This window comes from Hyperoodon ampullatus (assembly GCF_949752795.1).
Source record: "Hyperoodon ampullatus genome assembly, chromosome: X".
In the NCBI taxonomy this organism is placed as follows: Eukaryota; Metazoa; Chordata; class Mammalia; order Artiodactyla; family Ziphiidae; genus Hyperoodon; species Hyperoodon ampullatus.
In genome coordinates, this window is record NC_136913.1 from 88,174,697 (window position 1) to 88,188,814 (window position 14,118).

Consider the following 14,118-nt stretch of genomic DNA (forward strand, 5'->3'; position numbering starts at 1 on the left):
GAAGTCTGAATAAATTGTGGATTTTTTTTACTTCAGTCCTATCTGAAATGTAGATATATGTTTATATGTCTATAATTTGCAGCTCTGCTGTTCAATGAATACACATTTAGGATTGCTATATCTTGTTGGTGGATTGACCCCTTTATCATTATGTAATATCCCTCTGTGTGTCTGGTAATTTTCTTTGCTCTGAAGTCTACCTTACCTGATGCAAATATATCCACTCCTGCTTTCTATCAATAAAATTTGACTGTTGTTACCGTTTTACATCCTTTCACTTTCAAACAACCTATATCACTGTATTTGAAGTGAGTTACTTATAGGCAGCATTGAGTTGTGTCACATTCTTTTCTTTAATCCACTCTGCCAATATCTGTTTGTAATTGGTATATTTAAATGATTTACATTTAATATAATTATGGATATGTAATGGATTGTCTGTAATTTTATTTTTTGTTTTGTTTGCTCCCTCTCTTTTTTGTTTCTCTGTTTTCTTTTCCCTGCTTTCCTATAGGTTACTTGAACAAATTTTAGAATTCCAATTTTATTTATTTATTTATTTATTTATTTATTTTGCGGTACGCGGGCCTCTCACTGTTTGTGGCCTCTCCCGTTGCAGAGCACAGGCTCCGGATTCGCAGGTCCAGCGGCCATGGCTCACGGGCCCAGCCGCTCCGCGGCATGTGGGATCTTCCTGGACCAGGGCACAAACCCGTGTCCCCTGCATTGGCAGGCAGACTCTCAACCACTGTGCCACCAGGGAAGCCCCTATTTATTGTTTTTTTGAGTATATCTCTCTGTATAGAATTTTTTGCTAGAGGTATATTATCACTGTCTGTTGTTGTTAACATTTCACTACTTCTACTGGGTGTTAATGCTTTCAAATACCTTTTGAAAGCATCTATAGACGTGGGCATTTTTCTCCTTGACTCTATTATTACACTAGATTATATTAATGGATTTCCTGATATTGAAACAGCCTTCTGTTCTTAGAATAAGCTACACATGTTATGATCTACTTTTTAATGTGCCGTTGGATTGAGTTTGCTAATATTTTACTTAAGAATATTCCTTCATATACATGTAGGAAACTGTTCTATAATTCTCACTTGTGATGCAATCTTTATTAGGTTTGGAATCAATTATATACTTGCTTCATCATAAGAATTTGGAAGTGTTTCTTCTTTTCCATATCCCCAGAATAGTGTGAGTAGCATTGGGATTATCTTACCTTTAAATGTTTGGTAGAAAACAAACAAAAAAAAGAAATAAACAAACAAAAAGGTTTGGTAGAATTCTCCCACTGAAGCATCTGAGCCTGCTACATTTTCAGGGGAGAAATTTAACCAATTTCTCTATTTCTTCAATTTGTCTGTTTGAACTTTTTGTCTCCACTGGGGTAAATTTTTATAAGTTGCATTTTTCTAGAAACATCTATTTCATCTGTGTTTTCAAATGTATTTAAATAGAGTTGTGTAAATTACTCACTTAAGAATCTTGAAATTTTTCTTTGATTAGATGACTATTTCTCAGGAATTCCCTGACAGTCCAGTGGTTAGGACTTGGTGCTTTCACTGCCGAGGACCCAGGTTCACTCCCTGGTCTGAGAACTAAGATCCTGCAAGCCACTTGGCATGGTCAAAAAAAATAAATAAATAAAATAAATAAAATAAAAATAGATAAAACTGAATGACTATTTCTCCTTTGACATTTTACATGTTGTATATGTTCATTTCCCTCTATTTTCTTGATTAATTTACCTAGGGATTTGTTCATTTTCTTGACCTAAGTTCTGCTGTAGTTTTTTCTAACTCATTCATTTCTACTTTTACCTTTAATGATTCTTTCCTTCTGCATTTTAAAACTTATATTGTGGTTCTTTATCAGGCTTTTGAAATGAATATTAATTTATTTTAATTTTTATTGTTATAGTTATTTAATTATATAAAAATTCCCTCTGACAACTGCTCTAGCTGTAGATTCTGATATGTTGTATTTGCATTATCATATATGTAATCAAATTGTGCAAAATTAATCTATTTCCACTTTGTCCCAAATTTGTCTAGGAGCCTCAGATACAGTCAATTTGCATAAATATTCCATGTTTATCTGAGTTGTAGTTTTGTTCTCTATTAGCAGGCATCAGAGTTCAATACATAAGATCTACCCTTTGGATTATGTTCTTTAGAGCTTCTCTATACATAACTGAAATTTTTGTCCACTTGAATATTCTTTGATTGAGGCAAGTTATAGTAGAAGTATATATTATTGGTGTTTTTTTCTATTTCTCCTTACACCTCCTGTGGTGTTTATTTTATGAATATTTTTGTTATGTGTCTGTGGACATAAATATTAATAACACATCTTCCTTGTGAATTTTAGTGTTTACAGTTATCAAGTGTGTTTTTAAAAATCTCTTTTAATCCATTTTGATCTCAATTCTTACTCCTTAAACACCAAGATTATAACCTTTTCTTTCTTTCTATTTATAACTGCCTGGTATATATTTGCTTATTTTAGAATTTTAACCTCTCTGACTGTCTTTGTTTTAGGTATATCACTTGAAAAAGCGTTGTGTTGGATTTTGCTTTGATAGGCAATATGCGAAACTTTTTAATAGATGAGTTAAACTCATTTACAAGTATTTGATATGACCAAGGTGTTTGGTCATTTGGGCTCAGTTTTGTCATATGAATAATACATACATAGAAATGATATATATTTGTGTATATATACACAATGAATAGAGAGATTGGCAAATGATATCAGCAGATAATTCACATAAAAAAAGCAATATACAGACTGATAAAACTTTCTAAAATATACCAAATTACAGCAGCTAAAGAAATTCAAGTTAATATCCTAGGCTATCATGATGAGTGAAAAAGGCATGATGCTGAAAATTATGTATGTGATCTTAATCTTGCAAATGATGTATGTATATTCATTGTTATATGCATGCATAAACACTATAATGAGAGAAAATGCCAGACAATATACATTTTTTAAAAATTAATGAGTGGTAGTGGTACTGATTAGTTACATATTTATCTCTGTACTTTACTATGTTTTCCACTTTTTCTAAATTTGTATGGATCATTTTAAAAATGAAAATTAAAGCTCATAGAAACATTACTTGTTATTAAATATTTCAGATATTCAAAAAGTTACAGAAAAGAATAAAACAGACTTCTATGTACTCAACTTAAGAAATAAAACATTACATATGCAGTTGAAACTCACTTTGAATTCTTTTATGGTTACATTAGTCTCCTTCTTCCTCAGAGGTAACTACTATAAAGAATTTGAGTTTTCATTCTTAGGAACTTATAGTTTTATTACATATGCATATATTCCTAAGTGAAATATGGTACTGTTTTGTTGCATGTGTTTATCTGTGGATGCTTGGATGAATGATAGAAAGGAGGAAGAAATAAAAAAAGGAGAACAAACACACATAACAGCTTGACAGTATGACCTGTATATGTGCCTTCCTTGCAATGTGTATTCTCTTTCAGAACTTCTAAAATGGACACACTCATTATTTTTTCAGTTTAATATGCTGAAGGAGGCACTAACAGAATCTGCACATACTATTTGCAAGCACTTTTTTCCTGATGTGTTCAAAGTCTAAGAGTTTCCCTGGTACCAGCTATTCTAAAACAATGTTCAGTGTATTCTGAACATGAAACATCTTCATATTTGTCTAGGCCTAATTTTCTGTCTTTTATTCATGCTGTTATTCCTTTAAGCCTGTATATCCAGAACTTAATCTGGGCCATCCTGGTGAAAAAAGACAGTGATCACAAAAGATTAGTTTTCTGGTGTCCTGACTAACACCCATAACCTTAGGTTGGTATAAAGATGCATTCCATTTAGAACTTGAGCTGATTTTGTATTACAAGTGCTGGTCATGTGTATATAGTTGCCTCTTTGTTTCCACGGGTTTCACATCTGCAGATTCAACCAACTATGGGTGGAAAATAATTAAAAAATATTCCAGAAAATTATAAAAAACAAAGCTTGAATTTGCCACAAACTGACAACTATGTACATAGCATTTACATTGAGTTAGATATTATAAGTAATCTAGATTTGATTTAAAGTATACGGGAGGTGAATAGCCAAATCAATCTTGAGAAAGAAAATGGAGCTGGAGGAATCAGGCTCCCTGACTTCAGACTATACTACAAAGCTACAGTAAACAAGAAAGTATGGTACTGGCACAAAAAGAGAAATATAGACCAATGGAACAGGATACAGAGCCCAGAGACAAACTCACACACATGTGGTCACCTTATTTTTGATAAAGGAGGCAAGAATATACAATGGAGAAAAGACAGCCTCTTCAATAAGTGATGCTGGGAAAACTGGACAGCTACATGTAAAAGAATGAAATTAGAACACTCCCTAACACCATACACAAAAAATAAACTCAAAATGGATTAAAGACCTGAGTGTAAGGCCAGACACAATAAAACTCTTAGAGGAAAACACAGGCAGAGCACTCTTTGATATAAATTGCAGCAGGATCTTTTTGACCCACCTCCTAGAGTAATGAAAATAAAAACAAAAATAAACAAATGGGACCTGATTAAAAGCTTTTGCACAGCAAAGGAAACCATAAACAAGATGAAAAGACAACCCTCAGCATGGGAGAAATTATTTGCAAATGAAGCAACTGACAAAGTATTAATCTCCAAATTATACAAATATCTCATGAAGCTCAATATCAAAAAAGGCAAACAACCCAATCAAAAAATGGGTGGAAGACCTAAATAGACATTTCTCCAAAGAAGACGTACAGATCTCCAACAAACACATGAAAAGATGCTCAGCATCACTAATTATGAGAGAAATGCAAATCAAAACTACAGTGAGATATTGCCTCACATCAGTCAGTATGGCCATCAAAAAATCTACAAACAATAAATGCTGGAGAGGGTGTGGAGGAAAGGGAACCCTCAAGCGTTGTTAGTGGGAATGTAAGTTGATACAGCCACTATGGAGAACAGTATGGAAATTCCTTAAAAAGCTAAAAATAGAACTACCATATGACCCAGCAATCTCACTACTGGGCATATACCCAGAGAAAACCATAATTCAAAAAGGCACATGCACCCTAATGTTCATTGCAGCACTGTTTACAATAGCCAGGACATGGAAGCAACCTAAATGTCCATCAAGAGAGGAATGGATAAAGAAGATGTGGTACATATATACAGCCATAAAAATGAATGAAATTGGGTAATATGTAGAGACATGGATGGACCTAGAGATTGTCATACAGAGTGAAGTAAGTCAGCAAGAGAAAAACAAATGTCGTATATTAGCACATATATGTGGAATCTGAAAAAATTGACATAGACAATCTTATTTACAAAGCAGAAATAGAGACACATACAACAAACGTATAGATACCAAGAAAAAGGGGGGTGGTAGGATGAATTGCGAGATTGGGATTGACATATATACACTATTGGTACTATGTATAGAATAGATAACTAATGAGAACCTACTGTATAGCACAGGGAACTCTACTCAGTGCTCTGTGGTGACCTAAATGAGAAGGAAATCAAAAAAGAGGGGATATATGTATACATACAGATGATTCACTTTGCTGTACAGTATAAACTAACACAATATTGTAAAGCAGCTATACTCCAATACATTGTTTTAAAAATCTACAAACAATAAATGCTGGAGAGGGTGTGGAGAAAAGGGAACCTTCTTGCACTGTTGGTGGGAGTGTAAATTGATACAGCCACTATGGAGAACAGTATAGTGGTTCCTTTAAAAACTAGAAATAAAACTACCATATGAACCAGCAGTCCCACTACTGGGCATATGCCCAGAGAAAACCATAATTCAAAAAGGCACATGAACCCCAATGTTTATTACAGCACTATTTACAATAGCCAGGACATGGACGCAACCTAAATGTCCATCAACAGAGAAATGGATAAAGAAGATGTGATACATATATACAATGGAATATTAGTGAGCCATAAAAGGAAGGAAATTGGGTCATTTGTAGAGATGTGGATGGACCTAGAAACTGTCATACAGTGTGAAGTAAGTCAGAAAGAGAAAAACAAAAATCGTATATTAAAGCATATATGTAGAATCTAAAAAAATGGTATAGATGATCTTATTTGCAAAACAGAAATAGAGATGCAGACATAGAGAACAAATGTATGGACACCTAGGGGGGAATGGGGGTGGTGGTGGGATGAACTGGGAGATTGGGATTGACATATATACACTATTTGTACTATGAATAAAATAGATAACTAATGAGAACCTACTGTATAGCTCAGGGAACTCTACTCAGTGCTCTGTGATGACCTAAATTGGAAGGAAATCCAAAAAAGAGGGGATATATGTATACATACAGCTGATTCACTTTGCTGTGCAGTGGAAACTAACACAACATTGTAAAGCAACTATACTCCAATAAAAATTAATTTTAAAAAATTAAGCATGTGGGAGGGAGGATGTGCATTGGTTATATGAAAATACTACACCATTTTATATATTTTATATAAGGGACTTGAGCATCCGTGGATTCTGCTGTCTGGGGGGCATCCTGGAACCAATCCCTTGTGAATAGCTAAGGACAACTGAATTTTTCTCTCCTTTTATTATTTTTAGTTGCACAGGGGAAATATATCAAAGGTGTTTTAATCTGCCTGTGTCGATTGCCCTGGGGTCCTAGGCTGAAAGAGACAGTGATTAAACTTTTACTCTGAAAGCCTCTCCCTTTTTAGAAGCTGTGGGGCTGTGTCATGGGTGATCTCATGCAGACCCTTTCCCTCCCCTTAGGCACTCACTACTTGGCTAACTGGGTGGTTAAATATGGTTTCAATTCAAGGGGCTTTATTTGGGAGAGAACAGAAAGAAGCATGTTGTGAAACTATTTTCATCTCATGACTTTCACAAATATCCAGAGAATTGGAGACATTGTCTGACTGTGGAATACAGGTTTATTTGAGAGACATGCTTGTGTTTGCTCTTCCCCTAAGCATCTTTAATTTCTATGAAGCTGCCAAATGGGGATTGTCAGGTGGTAGCCTTGGCTTAGGGATGTTCCCAGTTATGACACTGAGGCACTTTCCTATGGAAAGGGCTAGGAAGTTTTTTATTTATCTTTTCACTTCCAAAACCAAGACACTTTCATTGTAGATAAAGATGGAAAATGCAAGAAAGAAAAACAATCATTAGAAACCCTTAAAACTCTACTAGTCTTCCATAAGCACTGTTATCGTTTGAACATACATATTGTTTTCAGAATTCTATTCAAATATAGCCACATATTTAATTATAACCATATTTAAGAGTAACAATGAGATGTTATCTTACAGTTTTGTAAACTGATTTATTTATAGACAAACATCATATTATGAATGTCAATCCATGCCAATCAATATAAATCCACATAATTAAAATGACAATAGAAGCACTAATGGTCATTTCAGGTATGAAAATAATGATGGCAATGGTTACTATTTATTGTTGACTTCCTCAGTGCCTGACACTGTTATAAGTGCTAAACCTATATTACTCATTTAATCCTCACCACAACCTATGAGGAGGAGCTATTGTTGCCCAACTTTAAACATAAGAAACTAAGAACAGGGGCTTCCCTGGTGGTGCAGTGGTTAAGAATCCACCTCCCAGTGCAGGGCACATGGGTTCGAGCCCTGGTCCGTGAAGATCCCACATGCCGTGGAGCAACTAAGTCTGTGCACCACAACTACTGAGCCTGCGCTCTAGAGCCTGCAAGCCACAACTACTGAGCTCGTGAGCCACCACTACTGAGCCTGTGTGCCACAACTACTGAAGCCCACATGCCTAGAGGCCATGCTTCAAAACAAGAGAAGCCACCACAATGAGAAGCCCACGCACCGCAAAGAAGAGTAGTCCCCACTCGCCGCAACTAGAGAAAGCCCATGCGCAGCAACGAAGACCCAACCCAGCAAAAAATAAATAAATAAAATAAGTTTAAAAGAAAGAAACTAAGGGCAGGGCTAGCAGGTGGTAAGGGTAAGATATACTGTATGGCTCTTGAGCCCATACATCTAACCAGGATATGCTATTGCCTCTCCTATGACAAGGCCTTCAACCTTACTGCTATTCAGAGCAAAGTAAGATAAAAGAACCTGAGGTGCCATGTTTTTTTTTCCCAGTTAACTAGGCAGAAATTTAAAATATTGATAATAATCAGTGTGCTTTGGAGTTTTGGGGAAATGTGTCCTGGTATATTGCAAAAGTTCTCCCCCATTTTGTTTCCCTTCCTGTGCCTCAGGTGCATTCTGCATTCTAAAGCTGAGTGAGCTTCCTGTTGGTAGAACTGAAAATATTTGTTTCCATACCATTTAATTATTTTGTATTGCTGCAAGATCAATAAATGTGTACTATAGGTAAAAATATATAACATAGAAAGGAAATAAAATAACTTTACCCCAAAGCATACCATCTAAAGCATACCCACTGTATTCGTTTCCTAGGGCTGCCTTAAAATAGTACCACAAAGTAGGTGGCTTAAAAACAGAAGTTTATTGTCTCATGGTTCTGGAGGCTAAAAGTCCAAATCAAGGTATCAATGGGCCATGCTCTCTCTGAAACCTATAGGACTTCATCCTTGCCTTTTCCTAGTTCCGTGCAGTTTGAAAGCAATCTCTGATGTTTCTTGGCTTGTAGATGCATCACTCCCAATCCTCCATCTTCATGTGACATTCTCCCTCTGTCCCTTCATATTATCTTCTATCTGTGTGTGTCTCTGTGTCTAACTTTCCCCTTTTTATGAAGACACCAGTCATATCAGATTAGAGCCCACCCTAATAACCTCATTTTAACTTGATTACCTCTGTAAAGACCTTATTTCCAAACAAGGTCACATTCTGAGATAGTTGGGATTAGGACTTCAGCATACATTTTTCTGGGGATACTATTCAAGCCAGAATAACCACTAATGTTTTCATCTGCATTGTATTCTTCTAGTAGTTTTCTTATGCAAGAATTTATATAGTTATGCATGTGTGCATGCATTTATAGAGTTATATACGAATATAAGATCACATTTACGTTTAGTTTTGTAACATGCTTATCTCACTAATAACATTCCTCAAAGTCAGTGACTGTGAATAAACATCAGTCTATACCATATGGATTGTAGGTATACTAATGCCTGATAAAGATAGAGAAAAATAATTAAAATGAGTAAAATTTTTATGTGTTGAGTGCTTTTCATGTATTGAGTCATTTAACGATCACAGCACCATTATAAGGTAGATATGGTGTTAATCCTCATTTTATAGATGAAAAACTGAGGGACAGGGAAAATAAGGACTTGACCCAGGACTGAATATTTAGGGAGCAGGACAGCTTGGATTTGAACCCAGAACCTCATGTTCAGAGCCTGGGAAACTGTCAAAGATTTGTTAAGTGACAGGAGCAGTCTGCACAAGCATTCATATTTTAGGAGGTCATTAAAAGTAGCACTAAGTATGTTAATATATTATGCAAAATGTCTCAACCTAGTGACAAAAAGGTGTTTTGTGACCATTTTGAGAGCATGTGACAGAATCCATAATGCAGTGGGATAATGAGTCAGTTAGAAATGAAGAATGTTAACAGGGAATGCAGAAAATGTCTTTGAAGAGGGAGAGAGAGAGAGAGAGAGAGAGAGAGAGAGAGAGAGAGAGAGACATTGGAGGTGAAGCGAGAGAGATATCTTGTGGCTGAATGGGGATGAGGGGTCCAAAGAGAGTTTTTTTTTAATCTTCAATGCCTTGAAACTTGAGTAAGTTTAAAAGTTAATGTTAATGAGCCATCTCTTCTCAGATTTAATCCTTGAATTTTCCCATATATTCATTTCCCTCCTTACCCTCCTATTTCCTCTATAGATTTAATGTGATACCTCTAATGGAACACTATGGGTCTTAAGCTCAATATGCATTTAGTTATTAGTGAATAGAAAAACGAGTACTTGTGTATCAAAGAAGTGCTAGTCCCTTTGGGATTTTTGCCTCTCAGGGAGGCAACAGGTAGCTGGAATCCTGGTGGATGTAGCTGCTGGGTAATGCATGCTCTGAGGATGTCTGCACTGGTGACTGTGGGATGGGACCAGAGTTTTCCTATAAATGTATTAACATACAGAGCAGTCCAGGAACAGCAGTTAGGCAAACACCACAGCTTGCTGCCCTGGTGCCATCTCTCACTGAGCTCATCAGGTGAGTCAAAGGCAAGTCTGTCTTCCCAGCATGGGGAGCTGGATTAGGATCTGCTCAGAGGCACAGTGTGGAACAGTTCTTACGAGTTTGTGAATCATCCTAGAAAGAAGAGAACATCTGTCCCCAAACCTTTGAACTTAAGACCAACCAGAGAGATATTTGCTCCCATCATCTGGATGCCTGCACTCTCATTATGAGAAAACAATGAGAAATGATTTATAACTTCTAAACTGTTACCAATGGGGAAAAAAAAGATGGTAACCAATTGTATTTTTCAAGATGGTATAGCATACAGTGCTAATTTTTCTTTAACTTAATATAATAGAAATTTATTCTTCTCTCATAAAACAGTCCAACTCTGGTGTTATTTGTCAGGTTTTTTTTTCATGGATGTCTTTCCTGCAAGGGAGTTACAGGGACCCAGGTTCTTCCATCCTATAGCCTTGCCACTCCCTTGATACTCAGAGTTCTATGACAAATTCTCTGCTGACAGAGAGTGAGGACATGGAGTATTGCTTGGGAGGTTTTTAGAAGCCAGATGTAGGAGTGACAAATATCACTTCTGTACACATCCATTGGATAGAACTCCATTGTTCCGTGTTTCAGTTTGGGTTCCCCCCAAAGCAGAACTTGGGTGCTGATAGTTTATTTGGGAGGTGATCCCAGGGAGCAACAAAGAGGTAAGAGCCAGAATTGAGTCAAGAAAGAGTTAAAGCCAATATAATGGTGCATTGTCAACATTACTGCTGTAGGTAAGTAATGGGGACTAGGGTTAGCTGTGACCTCTGAGAAGCATACAGTATGTCTCCCAGAATTGTCTGCTAAAAAGTTGGAGGGCTGGAAGGTTTATTTATCTCTCCATGTCTCCATGTTCTGTGGGTTAAGGATTGCTCTGGGGGTGAGGGAGGGCATTAATTCCCCTGCAATTCAAGGATGAGATTCTGTGGGGGTTATGAGAGTTGCTTGAGTCGAATGAGAAGAATCTGATACAAGAAGGTGAATGAAAGTGGCCTGCTTGATTAGGACACTGCTGCTATCAGTGTGAGCTCACAAGCAACTGTCCACAATAGCTGTGGATGCATGCCAAGGAGATATGATAGGAGGCACCAAAACTTCTTGCTACACATGACCTTCACATAATTACAAGGGAATTTAAGTAATGTAGTATAGCTGTGTCCTGTAGAGGTAAAGAAAATTGGAAACAATCTAAATTTTCATAAAGAAGTAGAATATTTAAATAAATTATGAAGTGCGTTCATCAATGGAAAGTTCTCTGAAGTGCATTTTAAAGGGAAAAGAATGAATTGCAGAGCAAGTCAGATAATATTACCCAGATATCAGGAGTGAGATATGGACTTGGCAAGTCATAATTTTATGGATATCATGAACTAGTTGAAATTATCTATTAAGTAAGGAATAGATAGATAGGTAGAGAGATAGATAGATAGACAGACAGACAGACAAAGGTTTTTGGATGCTTATTTCACCCCTTTTTGTTTTCTGTTTCAGGCAATGCTGAAGTGAATATCCTTTTGTCAGCCTATTCTTGTAGATGTGAGAAAATTTCCCTATATTACATGCTTACACATATATTCCCTGGGATTTTATTTCAATAATTCAAACTCTCTCAAAAAGTATATGAGAATTCTCATTTCTTCACTTCATTTCTATTCCTGGTGTCACCAGAATATTTAAACTCATGTCTAATTGATAAGTGTGCTTCTATTTCTTTGATTTGTATTGAAATTGAGTCTCTCTCTCTCTCTCTCTCTCTCTCTCTCTCTCTCTCTCTCTCTCCACACACATACAGAGCCAATGTTAAAATTCTTCTTGTGTAAATTTTGGTCCATTTTTGGGGCTTCTTTCTATACTTAATTTTTGTCAGATGATAGGTGATAAAATTTACTTAGATGCTTTTATTTGCATTCCTTAAATTATTAGTAAGTTTGAACTTTTTCTTGTAGCTATTGACCAGCTACATTTTGTCATCTGTGCACTGTTTACAAATTTTGTCCATTTTGCTATTTTGTTATAGGGGCTGTTAAGGAATTATGGCTAATATCTTTCACTGATACATATATTTATTATATCAACAAATATTTATTGGGTGTTTATTATTTGCCAGACACTACAGCCAAAATTCATATCCCAGATCTTTCTTCTGAGATTTAGATGCTTATATTTATTGGAAATGACCACTTGAAGAAAGAAAAGTATTAGTATCCATCCATACATGCATGAATTATCAACAAGAACATACACATTTTGGGCTTCCCTGCTGGCGCATTGGATAAGAATCTGCCTGCCAATGCAGGTGACTGGGGTTCAATCCCTGGTCCGGGAAGATCCTACATGCTGTGGAGCAACTAAGCCCATGCACCACAACTACTGAGCATGTGCTCTAGAGCCCGTGAGCCACAACTACTAAAGCCTGTGTGCCTAGAGCCCATGCTCTGCAACAAGAGAAGCTACCGCAGTGGGAAGGCCATGCACTGCAAAGAAGAGTAGCTCCCGCTCGCCACAACTAGACAAAGCCTGCATGCAGTAACGAAGACCCAACGCAGCCACACACACCAAAAAAAGAACATACACATTTCAAAACACTTATCCCAAAGTCCCGCATGACCACAAAATAAAAAGGATTCAGTGTGTTATTTGAGGAGAACTACTGGCTCAGAGTTAGTTTTTTTCTGTGATCACTATACCTATGGGAAGATGTTTAAAAATTGCCTGATGTTTCTGAGTTTTCTTCTTCCCATTTGTAAAATGGGAATAATTTTATCTATATCAGACAATTAATGTGAGAAACAAAAAAGCAAAATATTTAAAGTGTCATACACAGCATACAGTTATTTGGTACTCAACAGACGTTAGTTCCCTTCCTTTCTCACATCCATCCTTCCTTTAAAGAAAACTCCTTTGACATAATCCAAATAGCATGATTACATGTTAATCATGTGGAAATGTTAATTAAGAAAATGTACAAGTTTCCATTAAGTATTAACTTCAGTGTCATTTCTATGTATGGATGTGATCTCTCTGATAATTTAGAAAAAAGAAAAACGATCACTGGGCCAGTTCCGTAGGGTTTGCAGAAGAAAACCATCACGCCATCCCATTTTATTTCATATATTTCCCCATCCTACTTTCTAATTCTATGTTATTTTCTCAAGAATAATTTGTGCAATGTGATCCATAAAGAAGAGGCTTTGCAGTGGAGCATTGCAATAGAACACTGGGGGCCAGGCACACCATAGGGTCTTGGGTAAGTAATCTCCCCTGTGCTGGTTGTTTTTTGGATAACATCCCAGACAGATGTAGGGGTTTATGAGATCCCATCTGGGAAAGCACATATGATAAAATGTCATATAACTAAATACACACACTCACACAGAAATGAGTGCATGTAAAATGGTGAAATCTGAATAAGGTTGGTGGGTTATATCTGTTGACAAAAAAAATAATCAACAATCAATCTAAGAAAGAAATGGAAAATTAATTCAAGCCAACCTGAGGATTACAACCCAGGAGACAGTCTTTCAGAAAGCACTGGGTACTGTTCCAAAGAGGTAAAAGGGGAGACCAGTATATATGTGATTTTAGAGAAGAGGTATGTACAATCAAGCACACATCTTGGTAGAAGGTTACTGTTATTCGCAAGGGACAGATATCTTAGTTAATGGTTTTAGTGCTTTTCTAAGTATGAGAAGATGCAAGAAACTGGTTTCATAAGATTTTTCTCCTGAAAATATCTAGCTATCTGAAGGCCAGTTCTGCCACTTTTCCCAGAGCACAGAGTGCCTCATTCCTGATCTCCACCCCAAACTCCTTTCAGGGTGTGTTGAAGGTCAGAGACTTGTAGAGCCTCATGGTAAGCAACCTT